This window comes from Petaurus breviceps, unplaced genomic scaffold, assembly GCF_028583685.1.
Source record: "Petaurus breviceps papuanus isolate PSGF00001 unplaced genomic scaffold, PetGlider_PUasm1.0 90822, whole genome shotgun sequence".
NCBI lineage: Eukaryota > Metazoa > Chordata > Mammalia > Diprotodontia > Petauridae > Petaurus > Petaurus breviceps.
This window is the reverse complement of record NW_027187351.1, coordinates 24,126,880-24,151,760: the sequence shown is the minus strand read 5'-3', so window position 1 is coordinate 24,151,760 and position 24,881 is coordinate 24,126,880. Positions and strand designations below refer to the sequence as shown.

The window sequence follows — 24,881 nt, the reverse complement described above, 5'->3', positions numbered from 1 at the left end:
TGTGTGTGTGTGTGTGTGTGTGTGTGTGTGTGTGTGTGTGTGTGTGTAAGCTAGGTGGTAGAGTGGATAAAGTGCTAGACCTAAGGTCAGGAAGATAAGTCTTTCTGAGTTCAAATCTGACCTTACATCCTCTCTAGCTCTGTGACTGGACAAGTAACTTAACCTCCAGTTTCCTCATCTGTAAAATGAGCTGGAAAAACAAATGGCAAACCACTCCAGTATCTTTGACAAGAAAAACCCAAATGGGGTCATGAAGAGTTGGACATGACTGAAACAACTGAACAGCAACAACAATATATGTGAATATATGTGCATGTGTATTACATATGTATATGTGTGTATACGCACATTACCATACACACATACCATATATGGTATATTATATTGTATGTGTACATTTGTATTTCTTCATTTTCTATTTAGGCCATATATAATTATACATGTACTTATCTCCCCCATTAGAACTGTGAGAAATTAATGATTTCTTTTTTGTATTTAATAACTAATTATTGTATTAGGACCAAGGTTTTTCCCCTTTGCTACTTCCTTACCTAGAAACCAAACAACAGAGTGGGAAATCTCTCTTAAAGATTTACACAGGCCAAGACCTGATCAGACAATAAAATAAATTCTTAGTTTGGGCTAATGAGTGTATTCCTGCTCTTTGTGTTCGCTCTGACAGGTCTGGAGAAGCGTTGCTCTCCCTTTTGTCAAACAGATGATATAGAAATTGATAAGTCCCTTTGACCAATATTTGGGTGATCCAAGTCATGTACTTCAAAACCCTCATTGTAATATAACCCAGCTTCTCACTGTAATGTTCATTTTCTAATTGTTAACCAAGCAGAATTGATTGCCACCTTAGGAACATCTGCTTTTTGAAGGGCATAGAAACTGTGAATCCACCACCATTAGGGGTCTTTGGTCTAAGAGAGATGGCCAAATGACCATCCTTTTCATTAATAAACATGCTGGCCTTATTAGTAAAATTATTAAATTACCCAGAAATTATGTCTCTCAGAACTTTTAAAAATCATCCTAGAACACAAACTCCTTGATAGATTGTTTCATTCTTTGTTCTTTTCTCCCTAGCACCTAGCATGGTGCCTGTTATTCAGTAGGCACTTAATACTTATTAATTGGTTGATTAACTGTCTCAATGAGAAGTATGTTTGATCTTATATCCTCCACATAAAAATACAGCAGTTTGGTGAAGTGATAAGAATGCTGGCTTGAGGAGCTGGGTTCAAATCCTGCCAGTGCTATTGCTAGGATAACTTTTATCTCCACTACTTAGTACAGTGCCTGAAACATAAGTGCTTTATAAATTCTTGTTGGCTTATTGACTGACTGACTGAATAATCTTAGGCAGGACATTGTATTCCTGAGTCTAAATTTCTGCATCTGTAAAATAATCAGATATGAATAGTCAGCTCTAAGATCCCTGTCTAGCCTTACATCTACTGTCCTTCTAAAACACTCATTGAGGACTGAGGGAAATTGGTCTCTCCATCAATAATTGTTTTCATTACCATTGCCTCTGTCATTTCAACATCACTTAAAACTTTAGGAATCCTGCTTTCATTTAAATAAGAAAGGTGTATTTTGAAATTTTCTCTGCTACTGCTTTAGTATTTTCACAATGAAGGTTCTGTAGCTTTGTGCTTAATTGCCTTAATTTCCACAGGCTTTTAAAACTCAAAGATGTTTGGAGAGGGTTTCATTGTGTTATTATATATGCCTAATCTTTCCACAAATGAATAATCACCATGGCAAGATTCATAGGTGCTCACTGACTGTTGTCATAATACTCTAACCTGTGTTTCTAACGTGTTGCTATGTTCCCTTCGATTCCCATCATGTAGTCATCTAGTCACTGGTTTAAAAAGAGCAATGTTTTCTTAAATGATTGTTTCTCTACAGTGTCACAGACTCTTTGAGCTAAAAGAGACCTTATTGATTCTCCCTCCCTTGCTGATCTCTTCTACTCCCACAGGTTCAATTATTACCTCTCTATAGATGACTCTGTAATACATATACTGGGCCTAATTTCTCCTTTGAATTCCAGGCCCAAATATCTCCCAAATATTCATTTAACATGAATAACATGAATTCACTGAACTCTTCACTCCCCCCCACCTTAAATCAATGCCTCTTCCAAATCTGCCTGTTTTTGGTGATGGTAACCCACCTTCCTAGTCACCTTAGTTTGAAGCCTTGGAGTAATTTTTTATTTTTCTTTCTCTTGCACCAACCTCCTCCATTACAAACGCATTACAGAAAGGAGAGGCCATTCCCTGATAGAGTAGCATTTAAAGAATGTGAACAAATAGTTCTCAAAAGAATAATCACAGCTGATTAACAACCATATGAAAGGATGCTCCAACTTAGAGAAATAAAAGAAATGTAAACCAAAACAATACTGAAGTTTCTACTCATCGTCTGCAAAAGATGGCAAAGATGACTAAAGATGTTTTGGCAGGTATGTGGAAAGGTACTTTTATTTTGGTAAGCAATTTGGAATTATATGAATGAAGAGAATGACTAAAATGTCCATACCTTGAATTCAGAGATTCCATTACTAGGGATATACTCCAAGCAGATCAGTGACAAAATAAAGGACCCATGTACACCAAAATATTTATAGCAGCTCATTTTATAGTAGTAAAAAACTGGAAACTGAAGAAACCAAGCAAATGCCCTTTATTTGGGACTAACCAAATTGTGGTATCTGAATGCAATGGAATATTACTGTGCTGGAAAAAAAGAATAACACAATGAATATAGAGAATCATGGGAAGATTTATAGAAACAGATATGAAGTGAAATAAGCAAAACCAGGAAAATAATACACAGTGACTGAATAGATATAAATGTGAGACATTCAGAGGTAGAAATCCAAGATTTGGCAACTGGTTGGATATGTAGTTTGAGGTAAAGTGTGGAATGGAGTATGACAAGAAGAATGGTAGTGTTTTCTATAGTAATAGGGAGGCTTGGGAAATGAGAGGAAAAGATAATGTAGTGAGATCAGTGATGTAGCTCACAGTTCATCCATGCCTGCTCATCCTGTGAGCAGTGTTTATCCTTACTCTGTTCTACTCAAAATTAAAAGGGAGGGGATGGACCTTTTTATTGGTCCCTGCCCCGGGACCCTGAATGCAGAGCCTGTTTCTGAAGGGCACCTTCCACAGCTGTGATAGTAATGGAATATAAAGATCCCCCTGTATTGGCTTGGTTTTCAAATTGATTGTGTTAAAACCCAGAGCTTGTTAATCCCACCTGTGGGATGGACTTGTTGATGTGAAAAGAAAGTCCTGAACTGGGAGGAGCTGGTGACGTAGATTTGAAGAGACAAGAGAGAGGCAGAAGAACTTTTTGGAAGCAGCACCCTCCTGGAGGCAGAGAGAGACTGAGAGGATTGCTGAGGGACACTTTGAATTGCCCTGGACTTTTGAGACCTGCCCCCAGAGCTGCCAAGGACTGAGGAGACATGGCTGTTTTGCTGGTACTTTGTCTGTCTGTTTTGATGTTGTTTTGCCAGATCTGTCCACTGGTGAAAGACAGTCCTGTTGAAGAAGTCCTGGAACCTGGCTGTTGGCTAAGAGCTCCTGAGACTGTCCTGCAGACAGAGAGTGAATACTGTCCACTGGTGAAGGACAGTGCTGTTGTTGCAGGGGTCTGGAGACTGTCCTGCAGACAGAGTGAATACTGTCCACTGGTGAAGGACAGTGCTGTTGTTGCAGGGGTCTGGGAACCTTTCTGTTGGTTCAGAAGCCCTGAAGAAGGATTTTCTTGTTGTATGTTTACAGCAATCCTGGGAGAGGGTTTTGCTAATGTTTTCAGGGGTTCTAGGACTGTTCTGCAGACAGAGGATGAATTAATGAAGAGACTGGCAATGTATCTTGTGGCCTTGCTAAGCCTTGTCTCCCCAGGAACTAAGATTGCTGAGAACTTGCCTCTTGTCAAGATGAAGAAAATACCTCCATTTGGGTATTAAGTGCTGTGCTTAAACTTGTTGTAACTCTGGGGTAGATTCAATTGTGATCCAGGGGTGGGGAACTTTTGACCTTTTTGTGTTCTATGGTTGAACAAATGAATGTACTTTACTTAGATTGGAAACTAATCTCCATTTGAGAAGAGGGGCTTTGTGGTGGACTAAATGAAGGTACAGCCTAGGGGTGGAGTAGTATTTAGAACAGGGACTTTGTAATTGATTGAATGAATGGAAGGTCCTGGGGTGGGGTAGTACATGGAGATTATTGAATCACACTTAGTAAATGCTGTATTTTGAATGATGTCATGTTTTGATCTTTTCTGTTCTTGGTTGGTCACTGAATAAAATGGAGAGCACCAAGCTGGTATTTTGAACCTTGGGAAGTTGCCTTTCCTTGGCATGACATTACAACAGCCAAAGGGAGCTGGACAGGGAATAGGAGGTAGGTCAGAAGTTTTCTTAAAGGCTCTTGCATTTCTGTTGGTAGCTCTTACTTTAGATCAGAGGTGGAGAACCTGTGAAGTTTGGATTCAGTCAAAGGGTCACACTTGAGGACCTAAAGGGCCATGTGACTGTTGTGGCCTCAAGGCCACAGGTTCCCCACCCCTCCTTTAGGTTATAACTACCCTGAGGGGTTGACACTAGCTCAGAAAGGTGGAGGGTAGGAGTTTGCCCGGTCAAGGGAAGGAAGAAATGTCTTCCTTCCTCCTACTCATTGTTCATAGGTGCTTTGGGTTCAGTCAACAGCCCTCTTTGGACATGGGTCATGGCTAACCCCTACTTTGGAGACCACTGATATAGATCAGCTCTCTCATTTGGCAAATGTAGAAATTGAGATTCAGAGAGGTTAAGTAATATGTCAATGGCCACTTGTCATAGTACTGACAAAATGAAGACAAGAATTCTGTTCTCCTGAGTTCCAGCTCAGTGATTCAGCCTTTGTCTTATAATGCTTATGTCTTGTCTGTAAAAAAAATTGGCTATGGGGCGGCTAGATGGCACAGTGAGTAAAGCGCCAGCCCGGAGTCAGGAGGACCTGAGTTTGGTTCCGGCCTAAGACACTTAACACCCACAAAAAAACAAACTAGCCATGTAACCTTGGGCAAGTTACTTAACCCCAATTGCCCTCCAAAAGGCAAAAAAAAAAATGGGCTAGTAATTGCATCCATTGTCTCCCATACCTTGATTCCCTCCCATCCCATCTCTGTATATAACATTCTTTACTTTTTTCAAATCCACATTAGGTGCTATAACTTATTCCCTCACCTAGAGGCATCCTTCCCCTCAAGAGGCATTCTTCCTCCTCAAGTATAGCAAATATTACTCCCTGCTCCCAAATGAAAAATACTATATGGTATCTTAGAATTGGAAGGGAACAAAGGAGTCATTTAATTTAACTTGTACCTGAACAGAAATTCCCTCTACAACATTCTGACATTTGGTCACCCAACCTCTATTTGAAGGCCTGATGAACCCACTATGTGCTGTGCCGTGTGAAGACACAAGCAGAAAAAATACTGATGAGGAATAAAAAGGGAACCTTCCTTAAGAGACTAATATGAATGTACAAGGACCTCCTTGATAAAACAATTTTTTCTTAAGGACACAAAAGCAAAGACAAATAATTAAGAAGAACAAAAGAGTACAGAGTCCCTTGAAAATGGTGTCAGAATGAGATGAAGCTGGCAATGAATACTAAAAGCAATAATTTTCTGGTTATTTGTTTATTTAAATTCATGTTGTGAATAAAAGAAGGAACCAAGAAGGGATAAGACTCTTGTTCAGGGTATGTTGGATGGTAATAATGAACATCAGTGAGAAGGCTGAACTGCTCAACTCTCTAAACTTCTTTTTTATTTCCAATGAGAATGATCTTTGAATTGGGATGAATAGAAGATAAATGGTTAACAGGAACTAACAAGGGATTTTGTAGCAAGAATTTTATAGCAGGAATTCTTATTCAGGTATAGGTTGGCCTAGATGGCCTCTGTGGTCTCTTGTAATATTTGAAGACAAATATTTCATTTACCCAAAGACTTCTTTTAGGCTAAATATTCCAAGTTCCTTCAACTAATCCTTTGACAGTAGAATGGTCTCATCTTCTACTTTTGGAAGTTTGTTAATGCTCTTCTTAAAATGTGGGACTGGGAACTGAACACAATGATACAGATATAACAGAGGTAGAGCAAACTAGGGATGCTATCTCACTCATTCTGGATACTATGACTCAACAACCAGAAATCGCATTGCTTCTTTTTTAGGTTGCCTTGTCACATCGCTCATTTATATTGAGTATGCAGTTCACTGAAATCCAAATACCATTTCCACATTAACTATTGTCTAGCCACATTCTCCTGTCATCCACTTGGGAGGTTGATTTTTTGAACCTGTAATTGGACTTTATAATTGTCCCTATTGAATTTCAACATATTAGATTCAGATTGTTGTTCTGGCTTGTCAAATATAGATATGTGGAAAATCGTTCAGAAATCTGGAGAATAATGAACATGCACATGATCATGTTTCTAATTATGAAAATGTTGCTATGAGGACATTCACCATCACTTATGCTTTCTTTTAGTTTTAGGTTTTGATTCCAAAGCCTAGTAAATTTGCATTTTAGCATTTATCTTCTTAGCTCTAGCTTAAAAAAAAGGGAAAATTAAAAGATTAGAAATAGGGGAATGGAGGAGGGGGGGCTTTCTAAATACTCTAGGGAACTTCTTCATTCCCTTTTGTCATCTATCCAAAGATAATCCCTTGAATGAATGGAAAAAAAAAACATATATATTGTGTGTTTACTGTATCCTAAGCTCTATACTAAGTTCTGGTTATGGAAATACAAAAATAACATTTCTTGCCTTTAAAGATTTGAATAGGAGAAATAAGACATTTTGCCCCTGTTTTTGTTATTTACTTGAAGATCTTTCACAATTTTAAGAGTCAGCATGGTGAAGTGAATAGTCGATCTGGAGTCAGAGAACTTGGATTCCAATCCAGGGTCCTACTCTTAGTACCTTTATGTGACCATCTGGCAATTCACTTTGGTTTCCTGAACTTCAGTATCGTTTCGTATTGTGTTGTGTCATGTGGTGTTGTGTCATGTCATTTTATATTACATTGCTTCAGATTGTACTACACTGATCAATATGGGAGGCTGGCCTAAAAGGCTTCTAAGATGCTTCTGATTTTGAAATTATCAGTCTGTAATCTTACTGTGTTTCTCTATTCTTGCTTAATTTAGGAAATATGTAGTGTATGTTTACTGGGGCTCATTTTATCTCAGCTTCTTGTAATATATGGCTTCACTCTTGTAATATGACTTCACTTTAATGAAGCCCTAGAATCATTGAATATCAGTGCTCAATGGTACTTTGCAGTTCATCCAATCCAGCCTATACCCGAATGGTAGTAATGCCCTCCTCTGCAACAATCTGACACATGGCATAGGGAACTCCAAAGCCCCGAAACTCCTTCTATCAAAGCAAGTCAGGACCTTCTCTGAAAATTCTAGTCTTAGAGAGTTACCTAGATCACTGAGAGGTTAAGTAACTTACCCAAGATCACACAGTCCACATGTATCAGAGATGGGATTTAAACCTAGGTCTTTTTAGTTTTAAGGTTGGCTCTCTATTTACTCTGGCATGCTACCTCTCAGGACCTGGTGATATTGGAATGATATGTGTGAGTTGGAAATCAGTGATCTGGAATCATTATGATATGATATCCCATGCCATAGTATATACCATGCCATTAGAATGTATGCTCCTTGAGGGCAGGGACTGTCTTGTCTATTTGTATTCTGGTACTCAGTACAATGCTTAATAAGTGTTTATTATATGATTCATTCATCCATTCTTACAGTACCATGTCATACCGTCCGATACAATAAACATAAAATGTCTGCTGTGTAGAGAATAGTATCCTAGGCATTCAAGAAATACCAAGTTTAGACAATACATTGTTTCTGACTTCATGTAGCTTAAAATCAAATTAGGGAGGTCGGGGAGGAATAAGAGATGTCACTAAAATAAGCAGCATTACATTATAAGTACATAAAGAAAGATCTCTCAAATTTGCCCCATGCCTTCCATTTCCACAGCCAGCACCCTAGTTTTGGCCTTCATAACCACCTGATTGAATCATTGCTGGTGTTTTATTGCAGATCTTCCAGGCTTTACCCCATCTTTCTCTTGCTCTGATCATACCACTGACAGAATATGCTTTTTTAAATGTGTATATCTGGTCAGATCATCTTTTACTAAAAAATCTTTAGTGACTCAGTCTCCCTATTGCATAGTGAATAAAGGTGAAATTCCTCCCTCTGATTTTTGAGGCTCCCTGCAGCTTGGTCTCAATCCTGCCTTATCAAGTATTATGCCAGCTGCACTACTCTCTGTCCATCAGACATGCTATGCTCCCTGACTTGTATCTTGGCTCAGTCTTTTTCTTCCTTCCCTTCTTTTCCCTCTTTTCCCCTTTAAAGCTCAAATACTAACTCCTTTGGGAAATGTTTATTGATTCCTTCAGTTATTAATGATCTTTTCCCCCTCAGATTTCATACAACACTGTTTAATAACTCAGGACAGTGGAGGTATTAGTGTTCCTCAGTCACTGAGGTCTAGCCTTCAGGGCTTGAGCCTTTTTACAGCATTAAATAAAACTGGAGGGGTGCCAGAAAGGTCTTTTGTTTCCCCTCCCCAATTTTCCCTACTTGCCTGTCACACTGCCTGAAATCTCAGTCATTCCTTTGGGTGAGCAATCCTTCTTTTAGAATACAAACACTTCTGGAAGGGCTAACACAGGAAGTTGATAAGTAGGGTATATCAGTCACTTTTATTTATGGATAACAACATTCTAGCTGTAACAGTCTATGACTGATCATCACAGGACAAATTAAATATTTGTTTGCAAACATGTAACATAATTAAAATTCCTTGGTCTCAGTAAATCAAAGATGATATCATTAATATAAGTAAATTTATAACAATAATGGTATAAAAGAATACTGAGGTACTTATCTACTCCAATGTGTGGAAGAAATAAATTACTGATTCTCTGATATTTGAAGGGTAATCTAGACTTAGGATTTCATTGGCATAGAACAGTAGTTCTCAAAGTCTTTGGCCTCAGGACCCCTTTACACTTTTAAAATTAATCAAGGAACCTTCTCCTGAGAGCTTTTGTTTATGTGGGTTATAGCTACCTGTATTTACCATATTAGAAATGAAAACATCTTAGTGTTATTATGAAAATAGTTTTGACCTCACAGAGCTCATAAAAAAGGCTTGGGGACACCCAGGAGTCCCCAGACTGCACTTGGAGAACTACTGTTAGAGAGAACACCCAATGAGGAAATTTTCTCTACCAATTCAAATCAGCAACTGTCCAGCAAGATACAGCTTTAGAGACTTACCTAGGGTCACACAGCTAAGATGAATGACAGGAAGGACCTGAATTCAGGTCTTCCTGACATCAACCATATTCTTTAATCATTATACCACTATCCATTCTATTAACGGACTCCTATCTTTCTCATTTTAAGAGCCTAAAAACAAACCAAAAGGATAAATCTTGGCATTTGGGACTCATAAGTGATCAAAATTGCTAGTTGTAAAGATCAAACGATAAAAGGTCATCAAATTTTGTCCCTCAGAAAAAAGATATTATTTAGATCCTATAGGTATAAGTGAAAAAGCAAAATTCAATTGCCGGGTATATTGCTCATGACTTTTTAGAGTAGTGTGGTATAAGTGGATGGAAGACTGGTTTTGAAATCAGAAAGCTTTTAGTTCAAGTCTTGCCCGTGATATTTATATACTTTATGACCACGAGGAAGTCACTTAATATCTCAGTGCAGCAGAGAACTCTCTAACATGATACAAGTTGCCAGTCTTCAGTGGTGAGAAAATTTTCCATTGATCTTTCCCAATGATGATGAAATCACAAATAGGGATGCTACCATCACTACAATACCCCTCTGCCTTCCAAATAGTATTTACTGAGTTACAAATTATTAGTCCAACTCAAATGGAATTTGGAATGAACCTTGCTGTTTCATCCAAGACTAAATAAAGAATATCTTCCTTTAGAAAAGACAGGAAGATTTTTCCTGCAAACAGAAGCTTCTCTCCGTTCCCTTTCCCTACTTTCATTTCTCTCTCCCCTCACCCCTTACTTTCTTCCTTCTTCCTCCCCTCTTTCTCTGTATGCATGTAATTAGTAATTATATATAAGTAATGTATATAGTTTAGAATAATTCTAAACACATTTATATTACATACATATTAGATAGTATGTACATATACTACATATGCATAATATTTTATATACATAGAATAATAAAAATATATTTAGAATATAGTTCTGTTATATTCAAATGTTTTAGTGCTTAGAGCCAAAGGAAGAAGCCAAGTTGGTTCCATAAGTAATCTTTGCATTTTATGCAAAATAACTTTTATAGCTCCTCTAAGCTTTACAATGGGCAGAAATGAGTGAGAAGCTTGTTTGTTACAGAAACCTTTTCATGGTTGGGAAAGCAGTCTCTAAACAGCTTCTTCTAGAAGTATGGAATTGCCACTTCTAAAGCCTTCCTTCCTCATTCTGAGAAATTAAAGGGAACAAATTGGAGATGGGCTACAAGGAGATAGCCAAAACCCATTTCCATATAAGAAAATTTTTTTTTCCTATTGCAAGGTAGTAAGGTCATTAATACCAGCTGCAGAAGAAAGCTACTTTGGAAGTAAAATTGAGTGCAACATGCAGCAGTGGTGAATAATAGGCGATTTGATACTCTGAATGAAAGAGGGAAAAGGAAAAGGCTTATCTCTAGGACTTGTTTGCTGCCAGTCATCCCAAACATCTATTTTTCAGGAGAATCAGAGAATGTGGAGGTAAGTCATACAAACCTGAGAGTGCACAGGCTTTCAGCTCTGGCCTAAACCCTCCCAGAAAATCCCAGCTCCCTGTGTGCAATACATTATTACAAGCTGTCTGATCATGCTTTTGACCTTTCCTCTGGTCGTCTTTTCCCCTACTGGCTTGCTGACTCTGATTTTATCCCTGCCTTCAGATCCTCTTGCTCTAATTGTCTCACACCATTTCACCATTTAACTGTGTAGAGTAGACTGAATTTTTATCAGCTCAGTTTTGATAAGTTGGTGTTGATTGCTTTATTACATCATACAGATCCACCCTTTGCCTCTGGCTCTGCCACCTCGTCAGTCTCTGTCTGCCATCTTGTCAGATCCTTTTTTTATCTGTAAAATGAGCAAGTTGAACTAGATGGACTGTGAGGTTCATTTCAGTATATGATCCCCTGATCTCTCCTCTTCTCATCTCTCGTCCCAGTTTCCACTCAGCTTTCTTATTGTGATTAATCATAAAGAGGTCTATTCACTGAATGGGCATTGCCTCAAGTGAGAACTTGAAAAGACCTTAGCTTAAAAGGGCCCAGGTCTCCCACTGCATCCTGAGCCATCTCCAGTGGTTCTGATTGATATCCTGATCGATGGTCACTGGACCCAGATGGTTTTGGAGGAGAAAGTAAGGCTGATGACTTTGCACAGCCTTCACTCACTCTAATCAAAGTCAACTGCAAGTCATGTCATAATCTCTCTGACACCATTATACTCTTCAACAACGAAGGACAAACCATACACATTCATATATACTTTATTGCTCCTTTCTCCTCACCTAGTGGTTTGGTTTAATCCCTACTGTCGGACTTCAGAGTTAATTTAGAGAATGGAATGGAATATTATTCAGAACATTAAAATAAAAAAGCTCTTCATGAATGCTCACCCTTTGGGGCTCCCCATATTCATATATTCAGGGAATTAATATCCTATGATCATGTAGTTTATTGTACATAGTGTAAAAAAAGTAGATTGAGCATCTCAACGTGCCTATATCCACTCCCAGACATCTGCTATACCTCATTATTTTTTTGTTCTCCCAGACCTTTGAGTACAACAAAGGGTTCTCATCAACATATATTAGCAACTTGTGGAAAGGAAACATTTAATATTTTTTTTTAATAAAATATAATTTACAAATAAGAATGTCATTAATTTGGGGAAATTAAAATTTCTCAGTAAGAAGCTTGTTATTTTTCTATGAAAATCTGTCTGTTTTATTGATTCCTTTAGGTAGTTACTTACCTTTACCTTGGTTATTCTGCCCATTAAATCGATCTACTAATAACTAACTTCAGCTATGTACTGGAAAGAATGCTAGACTAAGAGTTAGGAAGACCTGAGTTCAAGTCCTACATCAGATACACTGCTTGTGTGACCTTTGGGAAGTCACTTAACCTCTCTTAGCCTCTATTTCCCCATCTGTAAAATGATGATAAAAATAGCACTTATTTCATAGGGTTGTTGTGAGGATTAAATGGCATAGGAGATGTAAAGTGCTTTGAAAACCACAAAATGCTACATAAAGATTAGTTATTGTTATTATCATTAGAAAAAGAGAATTGTATGACATTTTTTTTGCTCCATTGGGAGGCAGTATGAGAATGAGAAGAAATGGAGTGGAATGACTGTTAAACATTCTCTTACTAGCATGTGAGTGTTGACTGAAACAGCATCCCATCTTTTAACTCTCCTTTTCCCCCCCTTCTCTTCTTCATTAAACATTTATTGAGCTGTTTATATATATAGAACACTGATCTACTTTCATGTCCTCATTCCCACTTGACATCAAAAGCTCCATTATGCTTACTTCTGTCTTGTCCTGATATTTGGTCTGCCCTTTCTTATTAAACCATGACAATATCAAAAATAACTTAAATGTTCAACTATTTTGATAAAGGCCTGATTTGTGATAAAATTTCAAATATAATAGTATACTTGAGGCCCCTTTCAATCATGGGGGAAGAAAATTAAAGGAGGAGAGGTCACAAAGGATGAGATATTTCAGGTGGATTTTTCTGGCTCATGCTGAGTTTGTACCAGGTCCAGGAGAATGACATAAACAATTACCTGTCCATCTAAGGAAGGTAATTGTTCAATATAATGATTACTTTCTTTTAGAATAGGATGGCAGTTTTCAGGAAAAAATTGATACTTCTATTCTGATGCATGGCAGGGACGAGGCATTTAGTGGGTGGGACTGCTTCTTTGATCCAAGAATACTACTTATTAGTCAGAGAATCAGGAGGAAGCTAAAGAGGACCAGATAAAAGCATCATTATATTCTTCTGTTCTAAGAAGGAAGAATGCCATTGATTCCATTTAAGATGAGGGCAATATTAAAATAGCCACCTGAGAATAGTCAGGGCCAAAACAAGAGACTTAGCATACCAAATAGATGGGACAGCCTTATGCAAAATTTTGAAGTAAGCAAAGTTAGTTTTCTGCTTCTTCCCACCTACCCATCTTTACTCCTTTACTTTCCAAGACATATTATATGTCAGAGTTGAAAGAAGAGTAAGGCAAATGAAGTGCTTGACTCTAGAGAGCAAAACCAAAAAATGAAGGTTAAAAATGTCAAATGCATATTGAAAGCATTAGAATTCTTGCCTTTGAGGGCAGCCAGGTAGCACAGCGAGTAAGAGCACCAGCTCCAGTGTTGAGAAGACCTGGAGATCGAATCCTGGGCTCAGACACTTAGCACCCACCCAGAAACACCTGGCCGTGTAACCTTGAGCAAGTTACTTAACCCCAATTGCTTAGGGGCGGCCAGGTGGCTCAGTGAGTAAGAGCACCTGCTTCAGTGTCGGGATGACCTGGATCAAATCTGGGCTCAGATACTTAGCACCACACCCAGAAATAACTGGCCATGTAACCTTGAGCAAGTTACTTAATCCCGATTGCTTTAAAAAAAAAATTCTTGCCTTTGGTGCAATATTAGCTAGTTATAGTACTATTATATATGCTAATTACACAAATCATGATATAAAAGACCTATTGGGTGAAACCTGTTATTTCTTCTAAAAGTAACAACAGCAATAATAATGGTAATTGTCATTTCTATCCTTTGAAGTGTAAAGCACTTCACATACATTATCTCATTTGAACATCACAACAAACATGTGATGCAGGCACTGTGTCATCATTATTATTATTCTCATTTTCCAGATAAGGTAATTGAGGTTCAGAGACATTATGATTTTTTTCATGGTCACACACACACACACACACACACACACACACACACGCTTACCAAAAGCAGGATTTAAACCCAGGTTTTTCTGACTCTAAGTTCAGCATTCAATCCATTATGCCATACTGTATTTCTAAATAAATAAGCATTTCCTATACACAAATATAATGTATCATCACAAGTTAAAGGACCCCTGGAAAAGCAACACATCTCGAACATCAAGGAACCGTGGGAAGTTGGTCTTTTCTGCAGGTGTAAGAGGCTGACAAATATTCATCTTATTTGTCTTCACTCTGCTTTTTCTCATTCTAATTTTAAGGCAGCAGTTATACCTTTTGTGAAGCTTGGAAATCCCACTGCTCCATGGAGTATGCCACTACTACTTCTCTGATGGGCTGACCACATTGTCTGAATGCAAAACATATGCTTGCCATAAAGACAAGTTATGGAGAACTCGTACAGGGCAGACGATCACATGGTGGTCAGAAGAAGTGATACAAGGACACTCTCAAGGCCTCCCTCGAGAACTTTGGAATTGATTGTGTGACATGGGAGACACTGGCATAAGACCTCTCAGCGTGGCTTATTTGCCTGCATCAGAGAAGGTGCTGTGCTCTATGAATAGAGCAGAACTGAAATAACTCAAGAGAAACGTAAGATGTACAAACTTAGTCTGTGTGGACATTTGTAGTGGATACTCTATTTGTGCCCGAACTGTTGTAGAACACGCCGAGCTCGCATTAGTTTGATCATTCACAGTGGGACAAACTGAAACTTGACTCTAGCATAGTGATGTCATTTTGGTCCTCTTTGAGAATGAAGGACAATAACCATACCTGCTTCTCTACTCCATGATATTAAGTTTCATGGAACTTTCTTCTTCCCGAAGCTATGAGTGATAACCCTATTCTCTTTTGGACCTGACTTAGTCTAGTAGTCTGGTAGTTTGAGATTGATATTGGAATGAAATGAGAAACTTGCTATGTATTCAATGATTAACAAAATGAAATTTTCTTAGACTTAGCAGGGGAAAGATAGTCAGCAAAGATAATCATCAAAGACAGTTGATTGAGAGGTGGCTCAGTGAATAGAGCACCAGCCCTGGAGTCAGGAGGACCTGGGTTCAAATCTGGCCTCAGACACTTGACACTTAATTAGTTGTGTGACCTTGGGCAAGTCACTAAACCCCAATTGCCTTGCCTTCCACTTCTATCCCCCCCAAAAAAAAACCAGTTGATTCAGCTTAGCAGAGGTCTGCTGACTCTGAATTGACCACTTTGGTCTGTTGGTCAAGCACCAAAGATCATCTTTGCTCTTTATGGCTGTTTTGTACTTAGAAGAACAGGAAACGATATCAACAGCCTGAGTTTTTTGTCTCTGAGTCAATTAAGTCTTGAGTGTAGTTTTGGTGCCTATTAAGGAAAAACTACTAGCCTAACTTAACATAGAGAAGAGTTATGATACTTCTCTCACCACATGCCTTATTATCACTCCTTCCCCAACCTACCCCTCTACCAAACTTCCCTTTTACTCCATATATTTTGTATCTCCTTATATATGCTGTTTTGTCTGATAGAATGTAATCTCCTTAAGGGTTGCAACTGCTTTCCAGGTGGCTCAGCTCCAAGCTGATCTACCCCTACTATGGATAAAGAAGTAGCTAGTGATTGATTCATTGAAAGAGCACAAATGTAATAAATTATATTTGAAGCACAAATATAATAACATTCTGCATATGAAGCTTTTTGGGAAGTTAAAGGATTATGCAAATGCAAAATTTATTGCTATTATCACTAATATTATGTTAGGAACTTTTGAAAGCAGAAACTATTAAATTAAATTTATAAGCATAGAGAAAAGGACTGAACCTGTGATTATATTAGTACAGTGAACTTCCAGGAAAGGAAATTCCCTCTACCAAGATAGGTCAGCACCTTCTCTGCAACTTGTAATCTTAGAGGTCAGGTAGAATATTGAGAGGTCAAATAACTTGCCCAGGGGTCACAGAGCTAGCATGTGTCAGAGGCAGGACCTGAACTCTTTATTAAGTATAGTGCTATGCTCTGGGCAGGAAACTGTAGTTCCTTATGGACACAGGCCATGTTTTCATTACTGCTGACTGAAGTGGTGAGTTCAGAATAAATGTGTGAATAGAATGAATGAAAAACTGGAAATAAAGCATGAAGGGGAAATGAACAACTAGTTGAGAAAGACATGTCTGAGAATGAGATTAGGATGGATCATTTGGGTTATCAATCCATCAGGCAACAAACATTCATCAAATGCCTGCTTTGTGTCAGGCATTGTGACAAGCATTGGGTATACAAAGGCAAAAATGAACCATTTCCTGCTGTCAAGGCACTTACATTCTATGGTAAAGATAACATGTACATATATAAGTATATGTAGAGGATAAATACCAAATAAATAAGTGAACATTTAGAGAAGAAGGACACAAGCAGTTTAAGTTAAGGAATGAGATAAGCCATCCTGTAGAAGGTGGTGCTCGAGCAGAGTCTTAAAGGAAGTAATGGATTCTATGAGGCAGAGTTAAGGAGGAAGTACTTTTTGGGTATGGAGGATGACCAGTGCAACATCACAGAGATGAGAGATGGAGTGCTGTGTGTGTGATAAAGTAAAAAGGACAGCTTAGAGGAACCAAAATATATGGGAAGGTCTATAGATTTCATGTGGGATGAGCTTAAAGAAAAAGCCAAACAGGGGTGGAGTCAAGATGGTGGAGTAGAAACATGACTTCCAAGGGGCTCCAGCTTCCACCTTCCCCAATCAATGTAAAAAGGGGACTCTGAACAAACTTTGGAGCTGCAGAAACCACAAAATGACACAGAGAAGCTAATCCCCCACTGAGGACAGCCCAGTAGGCCGGCAGGAATCTCCAGTGCAGTGCTCTGGGAGCAGAGCCTAGGCCCGGGTGAGCTGGAGGTTTTAGCCCCAGGGTGGGCCTGACCAGCCAGGAGGGACTCCAGATCAGCAGCAGCTGTGGCCATTTCCAGAATTATCAAAACATAGATGTGAAGGACAAAGTGAGAGGTCAATGCAGTCTGGACTTTGGGACCCAGTAAGTGGGAGTGTGTGGCTTTTGCCCCCGGGCTGAGAAGCTGCTGAGATGCCGGCACAGCCAGCCAGCGCCATGTGGCAGCTTCAGCTCCTGGCCTGCAGAGTGTAGGGGGACCAAGCAACCAGTCTGAGGGGTAATTGCTCTTGCTTTAACCTGCTTGGATCTGGATTGCAGTCTAGGGTAAAGGTCCTGGGGTACATGACCAGCTTGCCAGAACATGTGGAGGCCTCAGAGAGGGCACCCATCTAATATCTCTGGCAGCTGAGAAAACCCCAGCATTTGGGACAAAAGCTCCCCTGTCTGGTGGCAGAGTCCTACTGTGGCAAAAAGCCCAGGGGTCAAGTGACTGAGGGGCAACATGACCAGGGAAAGGAAACAAAGCAAACAGAAGATTCCAACATTAGACTCCTATTTTGGGGACAAAAAGGAGCAAAGCATGGAACAGGAGGAAGACAATGAAATCAGAACTCCTGCACCAAAAGCTTCAAAGGAAATTACGAGCTGGTTACAGGGCATAGAGGACCTTAAGAAGCAGATAAGAGAAGTGGAGGAAAAATTGGGAAGGGAAATGGGAACGATGCAAGAAAATTACGAAATGAGAGTCAACAGCCTGACTGAGGAAAATCATACCTTAAAAAATAGACTGACTCAAATGGCACAAGAGGCTCAAAAAGGCAATGAGGAGAGGAATGCCTTAAAAAGTCGAATTTGCCAGATGGAAAAAGAATCTCAAAAGCTCAATGAGGAGAATCATGGCTTCAGAATTAGATTGGAGCAAATGGAAGCTAATGACTTTATGAGCAATCAAGATGCTGTTAAACAGATCCAAACAAATGAAAGAATAGAAAGCAATGTGAAATATCTCATGGGAAAAACCACTGACCTGGAAAATAGATCCAGGAGAGAGAATTTAAAAATTATTGGACGACCTGAAAGCCCTGAGAAAAGTAAGAACCTAGAAATCATCCTCCAGGAAGTTCTCAAAGAAAACTGCCCTGATGTTTTAGAACCAGAGGACAAAATAGAGGTTGAAAGAATCCACCAATCACCTCCTGAAAAAGATCCCAAAAAGAAAACTCCTAGGAATATTATTGACAGGTTCCAGAATTTCCAGGTTAAGGAGAGAATATTACAAGCAGCCAGGAAGAAACAATTTGAATATTGTGGAAACACAATCAGGATAACCCAGGATCTGGCAGCTTCTACACTGAGGGATCGAAGGGCTTGGAATATGATATTCCGGAGGTCAAAGGAGCTGGGATTAAAATCAAGAGTCACCTACCCAGCAAAACTGAGTATCATGTTTCAGGGGAAAATATGGTCATTCAGTGAAATAGAGGACTTTCAAGCATTCTTGATGAAAAAATCAAAGTTGAATAGAAAATTTGACATTCAGATACAAGAAGCAAGAGAAGCATGAGAAGGTAAACAGGGAAAAGAAATCATAAGAAACTTATCAAAGTTGAACTATTAACATTCCTACATGGAAAAACAATAATTGTAACTGATGAAACTTTTCTCAGTATGAAATAGTTGAATGGAATATATATATATATATATATATATATATATGTATATATATGAGGGTATATGGACATATAAATACATATGTGAATGTGTGTATATATGTCTACAGGTATACTTAGCTAGAGGGCACAGGACCAATTTAACAGGAAGGGATGATACTTAAAAGGTGAAATTAAGAGGTGAGAGAGGAATATAATGAGAGGAGATGGGGAGAGCCAGAATGGGGTAAACTGTCTCATATAGAAGAGGCAAGGGAAAATGGTTACAATGAAGGGGAAGAATAGGAAGGCAAAAGGGAATGGGTAAACCCTATTCCCATTGAATTTGGCTAGGGGAGGGAATGAAATGCACACTAAATTGGGTATCTCACCCTATAGGAGAGTAGGGGGGAAGGGGATGAGAGGGGGTATGATGGAAGGGAGGGCAGGCTGGGGGGGAGGGAAGTTGGAAGCACCCACTTTTGAAAAGGGATGGGATCAAAGTAAAGAATAGAACAAGTGGGAGGTGGGATAGGAGGGAGGGAAAGATAGTCAGTCTTTTACAATATATCTACTATGTTATTGTTTTGCATTAGCCACACATGTACAACCTATATGAACTTCTTATCTTCCCAGTAAGGGTGGGTGACAAGGGAGGAAAGGAATGCATCTGTAATTCAAAGTTTTAAAAGGAAATGTTTAAATATATATATATATACTATTATTAATACTATTTTACATGTAATCGGGAAATAAGATATACAGGCCCTGGGGTATAGAGATCCAACATGCCCTACTGGAAAAGTGGAAAGGGGTATGGGAGAAAATATGGGAGAGAGCAGATTGGAGAAGGGGATATCCTTTGGAACTGTTATTTTGGGGTGGTGGGTAGGGGGAAAATGGGGAAAAAATTTGTAACTCAAAATCTGGTGGAAATAAATGATGTAAATCAGAAAAAAATTAAAAAATAATAAAATTTAAAAAAAAGAAAATGTGTTTAATAGGCATATATGTGTTGAACCTGTATCAGATCCCCAGCAGTCTTGGGAAGGGATGGGGGAAGGAGGAGGAGAAAAATTTAAACTGATGGAAGTGAATGTCAAAAACTAAAAACAAACAATTTAATAAAATAAGAAAATTGAAAAAAAAGATTAAAAAATAATAAAAAAGAAGGAAGCCTATGACACTGTTCCTTCATGTATGCATATCTTTGGGATCAGAGAGACTCTACCTATCCAAGGACATCAAATGTAAATGTTGAGCTTGGGAGTATGATCTAGGGCAGGAGTTTTTAAAAAGAAAGCTAGGAGGAGGAAAGAGGAGGGAGAAAGGTTTTAGTGAGTGATATTCTTCTTTAATTTGTTGTGTCGATCTGTTGAAGTCCTATCAGGCAAACCACTGAGAGTGAGGGTGAGGGTGAGGTCAGTAATCGGTTCCAATTTCTACTAAGGGTTTTGGTGAGTGTGGCTGCTCCTCCCTTCACGATGCTCTCAGTGAGAGTCCAGGCAGCAAATTCCAGCTCTCTCATTGACTTGAGGGGCAAATAGGCCACCCAGACACTATGGGATTTCATTTCATTTCAGGGGCAATTACTGGAGCTGGGGGCAGGGAGAGGTACTGTTACTAAAATGATCATGTTATTATTAAAATGAATGTTTCATTCTGGACTTCTAGACCATTACGACCTCTCTGCCAAGAGGTGGAAACCAAGATTCATCATTAGTCTTCTCAAGTCATAATTGGTTATTGTATGGATTGTGGATCTTGAGGTTTTTTTTTTATATATAGCAATTTTCTTTTACAGTGTTGTAATTATTCCATAAATTATTCTCCTGTTCCTGCTCATTTCTCTTTGCATCAGTCCATACAAATCTTCCCAGGTTTCTCTGAATCTGTCCCTCTCATCATTTCTTTCTGAGTAATAATATTCCACTGCATTGGCATACCAATATTTGTTCAGCCCTTTCTTAATTGACAGGTACCCACTTTATTTCCAGTTCTTTGCTACAATAAAAACGTGCTGCTCTAAAAGAAAAAGCCAAACAGAAGAGATTATATAATAACAATAACAATAGCTAGCATTAATATAGTGCTTTAAGTTTTACAGAGTGCTTTACATCTTTTATTTCAATTGATCCTCTGAACAACCCTGTAAGGAGTTGCTATTATTGTTCTCATTTTATAGATAAGGAAAAGGAAATCCAGATAATGACTCCAGAGTCACACATTTAATAAGTGTTTGAGGCAAGATTCCAACACAGGTCTTCTTTACTGCAAGTCTCACAATCTATCTAATAAATGAGGAATGATGAAATTTTGTCCAAGGATGGACTGTACCTAAAAAATATTGACCAAAATATGTTTTCCTTTGAATCTTGTGAACCTGATCAAGACCCCTTTAAAACGAAAAGGATAGAGGGAGAAAACTTCCTGACAAACAGGCTAACACAAAGAGTAGAAGGTAAAACAAATGAAGAGGGTTGGTAACGAAATCTGTGGCCTCAAATTTTAATACATAAAATACAGACCATAAATAAGGTGGCCTAGACATACTACTGAAAAGAGAAAAATTCATCTTCATGGGTATTACTGAGACTTGATGAAATGGGACTCATGATCAGAATATGGTTTTGAATATCACATTCAAAAGGAATAGAATAGCTAAAAGAGACAGGGAAGTATTACATTCAGAAGATAGATTAATTTAAATAAATCTAACATCCAAAGGAGGGAAGCATTGTGTGGGGAACATTCAGGTGAGGATAAATGGAAGGAGAAATAAAGCAGTATTAGCCTGGAAGTGTACATATACAAGTACAGACTACTTGTACAGAAGGAAACAGATTAGGAGTTTAATAAGCAGACTCCAAGTATGACAGAAGTACCTCTGGATGAACTCAATTATCTGGACAATTGCTTGAGTAGTGCTCTCTGTCTCTGTCTCTCTGTCACTCTCTCAGTCTGTCTCTTTCTCTGTCTCTGTCTCCCTCCCTCCTTCCCCTAAAAGAAGAGTGGTGAATATATTTTTCACTGGCATTAATAATAATTCCATCCTCCAAAATGTGGAGGAAAAACAACTATTCTGGATTTGATTTTGACTGACAAGAAGGGACTGACTACAGGCTAAGATACACATTTTGGGATAATGGCTAATTTTGCAATTTGTTTTGTTTGATAATAATAGTATCATAGAGAACTTTTAGGTTTCATAGCACTTTACACGTTTTCTCGTTTTATTGTCACAACAAATCCTGTGAGGCAGGTGCTTTTATTATCCTGATTTTACAGATGAAGAAACAGGCAGACAGAGGTGAAGTGACTTGCCCAGGGTCACATAGCTGGTAAGCATTTGAGTCTGGATTTGAACTCAAGTCTTCCTGACTCCAAGTCCAGGCTCTGCCCAGTTAACCTCCTAGATGTCTTTCCTTGACTATGCATATTTAAAGTTTTATTTTTATTTATTTTTTCAATAGGAGAGGTAAAACAGAAATGTGTTAATTGTAAAAAAAAAAAGAGAACATTATAGATGAACAAAAATAAATAATAGGAACCTTTTTCTCTCTTTTAGAATTTGTAATACAGAAGAATAGGAAAACTGGGCACCATCTGGGATATGCTTCTAGATTTTGGGACAGCTGATGTCAAAGACTTCAGAGAAAGAAAGGGAGGATCCTGTGGGCTAAAACTATGGAGAGAAAGATGACCCAAGGATGATAGTAGAGTAACTTGGGGATAATGGATTGGTGATGGAAACTTTTGGTGGAGATGATCACTCCATATTAAAATTTATGACAGAGATAGAAAAACTGAGATAATCTCACATATGCCTATATTTTGGAAGAGCATATTTCAAAAGGTTCACTGGATAGATAGACTAAAATTTCACAGTGAAGTCATCATGGAGGAGTGAAGAGTTATCAAGAAGTAAATAATGAAAACACAGTGAGGAATAATTCTGATAAGGAGAGAAAAAGGAGAGCCGTCAGCCAAAATCAACGTTGATGTCTCTGCTGACAGCCAAAGTTAGATTTAAAAAGACATGCACATGCTGATTCCCAGCTGCTCTCCCTGCTGATCCTGCTGATCCCAGCTGTCCCACTTAGCACTGGTGTCTTTGCCAGCAGAACATCTGGGGTTGTCTGTTCAGGCTGCCTGGCCCTTGAGAGTGCTGTGGCAGCCATGGAATCCTCATGCTGGGGAAGGGAATGGGCTAAGTGCCTTATGCTGCGCCAGGTTTGGGATGAAGAGGAAGGTTATTTTTCTTAAGAGAGGAAGCTTATTTCTTGAATGTCTTATTCTGTTAGAATGTAAGTTCTTTGAGGGCAGGTACTGTTTCATTTCACCTAGCAGGTGTTTGATAAATATTTGTTGACTGATTGATTGATATCAGCATCTTGGGCAGAATCTTGACTGCCCTGTATCAGTTTCAGCTCTGTCGATATAAGGAACATAATTACTAGCAGGTTCAGCTGTTCCATGGTGTAATGGGTTGCCTCAGGAAGTAGTGGGGTCCTCTTCATTAGAGGCCTTCAAAAACAGGTTGCATGACTTTTTGAACTCCTTTTCAGGAATGGGTTAGACTACATGCATTGCCTTCCACCTGAAATTCTGTGTTCCTAGAATTTCGTTTTTAGAATTTTATTCTTGAGAACTTACAAGTAACACAAATTATTCCAACAAACAAGAAAAGGGGGAATTATTTTAATAGATGGTGTGGTTACCTTGAAGAAGGGGCAGCTAGGTGGTACACTGGATAGAATGCTGGGCCTAGAGTCAGAAATATCTGGTTTCCAGTTTGGCCTCAGACACTTACTAGTTGTGTGACCCTGGGTAAGTCACTTAACCCTTATATATAAAATGAGCTGGATAAGGAAATGGTAAACCACTACAGTATCTTTGCCAGCAAAAAGCCAAGTGGGGTCATGAAGCATCTGAAACAACTCAACTACAGCAACTTTGAGGAAAGGGACTGTTCTATTTTTGTCATCTTATAACTAATGACTAGCAGAGTGAATAACATATAGCTGGTATAAATTCTTGTTGGTTGGTTGAATAATTGACTTAAAAGACAAAAATAAAAGGTAGAAACAACAAGAAGTCATATGGAAAGAATACCAAAGATTGGCATTATCCTTTTAACAATAGGACCAGGGGCAATGAAGCTCAGAGTGAGTTGAGACTAGTTAGCTTTGACTTTTTATTTTTTAGGAGCTGATAGCAAGTTTATTTGGTGAAAGCAGAGAACAAATAGGCCAAAGAGGACATATGGTGGGGGTTGGAAGTAAGGATGTTGGTAACCCTGAAAACATAGTTGCTTCAGGGGCAAGAGGATGATTTTCACACTGAGAAAGTTAGGGCGTTCTTTGTGGAAAGGGGAGTTGTTCTCAACCATTCAGCACCATCCGGACTAGCTCTTCATAGTTGATACAACCGTTGCTGTCTTCGTGCCCTGCCACCAACACTTCCACTTCTTCCTCTGTCATATTCTCACCCAGCGTGATGAGGATGTGTCATATTTCTGCCCCCATGACTGTGCCATTCCCTTTCTTATCACACACCTGAAGCCCTTCTACATAGTCTTCATATGTGCACTGGTCCTTATTCTTTGCTACAGTCTGCAGCATTGGCAGAAAGTGTTCAAAGTCCAGCACCTTCACATTCATCTTATCACTGTTGGGATTCCCTTAGACCTTGAGCACTTCAGCATTGGTAGGGTTCTGGCCCAGGGCTTGCATCACATCCCCACACTGGCTGTATAAGATCTTTCCATCCCCTGTTCGGTCAAATAGCTGAAAGGACTCCTTTAACTCTGCAGTCTGATCCTCCATGAAGTTGCACATCTTGGCCATGCAGAGCGCTCACTCGTACTGCTGCTGCTGCCATATGTAATCAGCTTTGACTTGTTAAGGTATTGTTTTGAATGATTACCAATTTCTTCTGGTCTGTACTCCTATGAAAAGATGGAGGACAGGACAATGATAAGCATTTCACATAAAGGAAAAATGTTATAACTAAATAAAGGGAATTGGAATTTATGTTTATGATACAGATCAACACAAATATACAAGTTGCGCTTCTTAAGGTATATAAAGGCAAGAGGAAGATTCAAGATGGTGCAGAATTATTTCTCAGGGTACATGATGCAATGCTAATTGACAAGGGGCCAGACGATTCAACTCTTTGCTTCCAT

General features: G+C 38.8%; 1 pseudogene; it reads right to left on the bottom strand.

Moving 5' to 3' along the window:
- Positions 1 to 23,885: 23,885 nt before the first annotated feature.
- LOC138148187 (myosin light polypeptide 6-like) lies at positions 23,886 to 24,576 on the bottom strand (annotated as a pseudogene).
- Between the last annotated feature and the right edge of the window lie 305 nt (positions 24,577 to 24,881).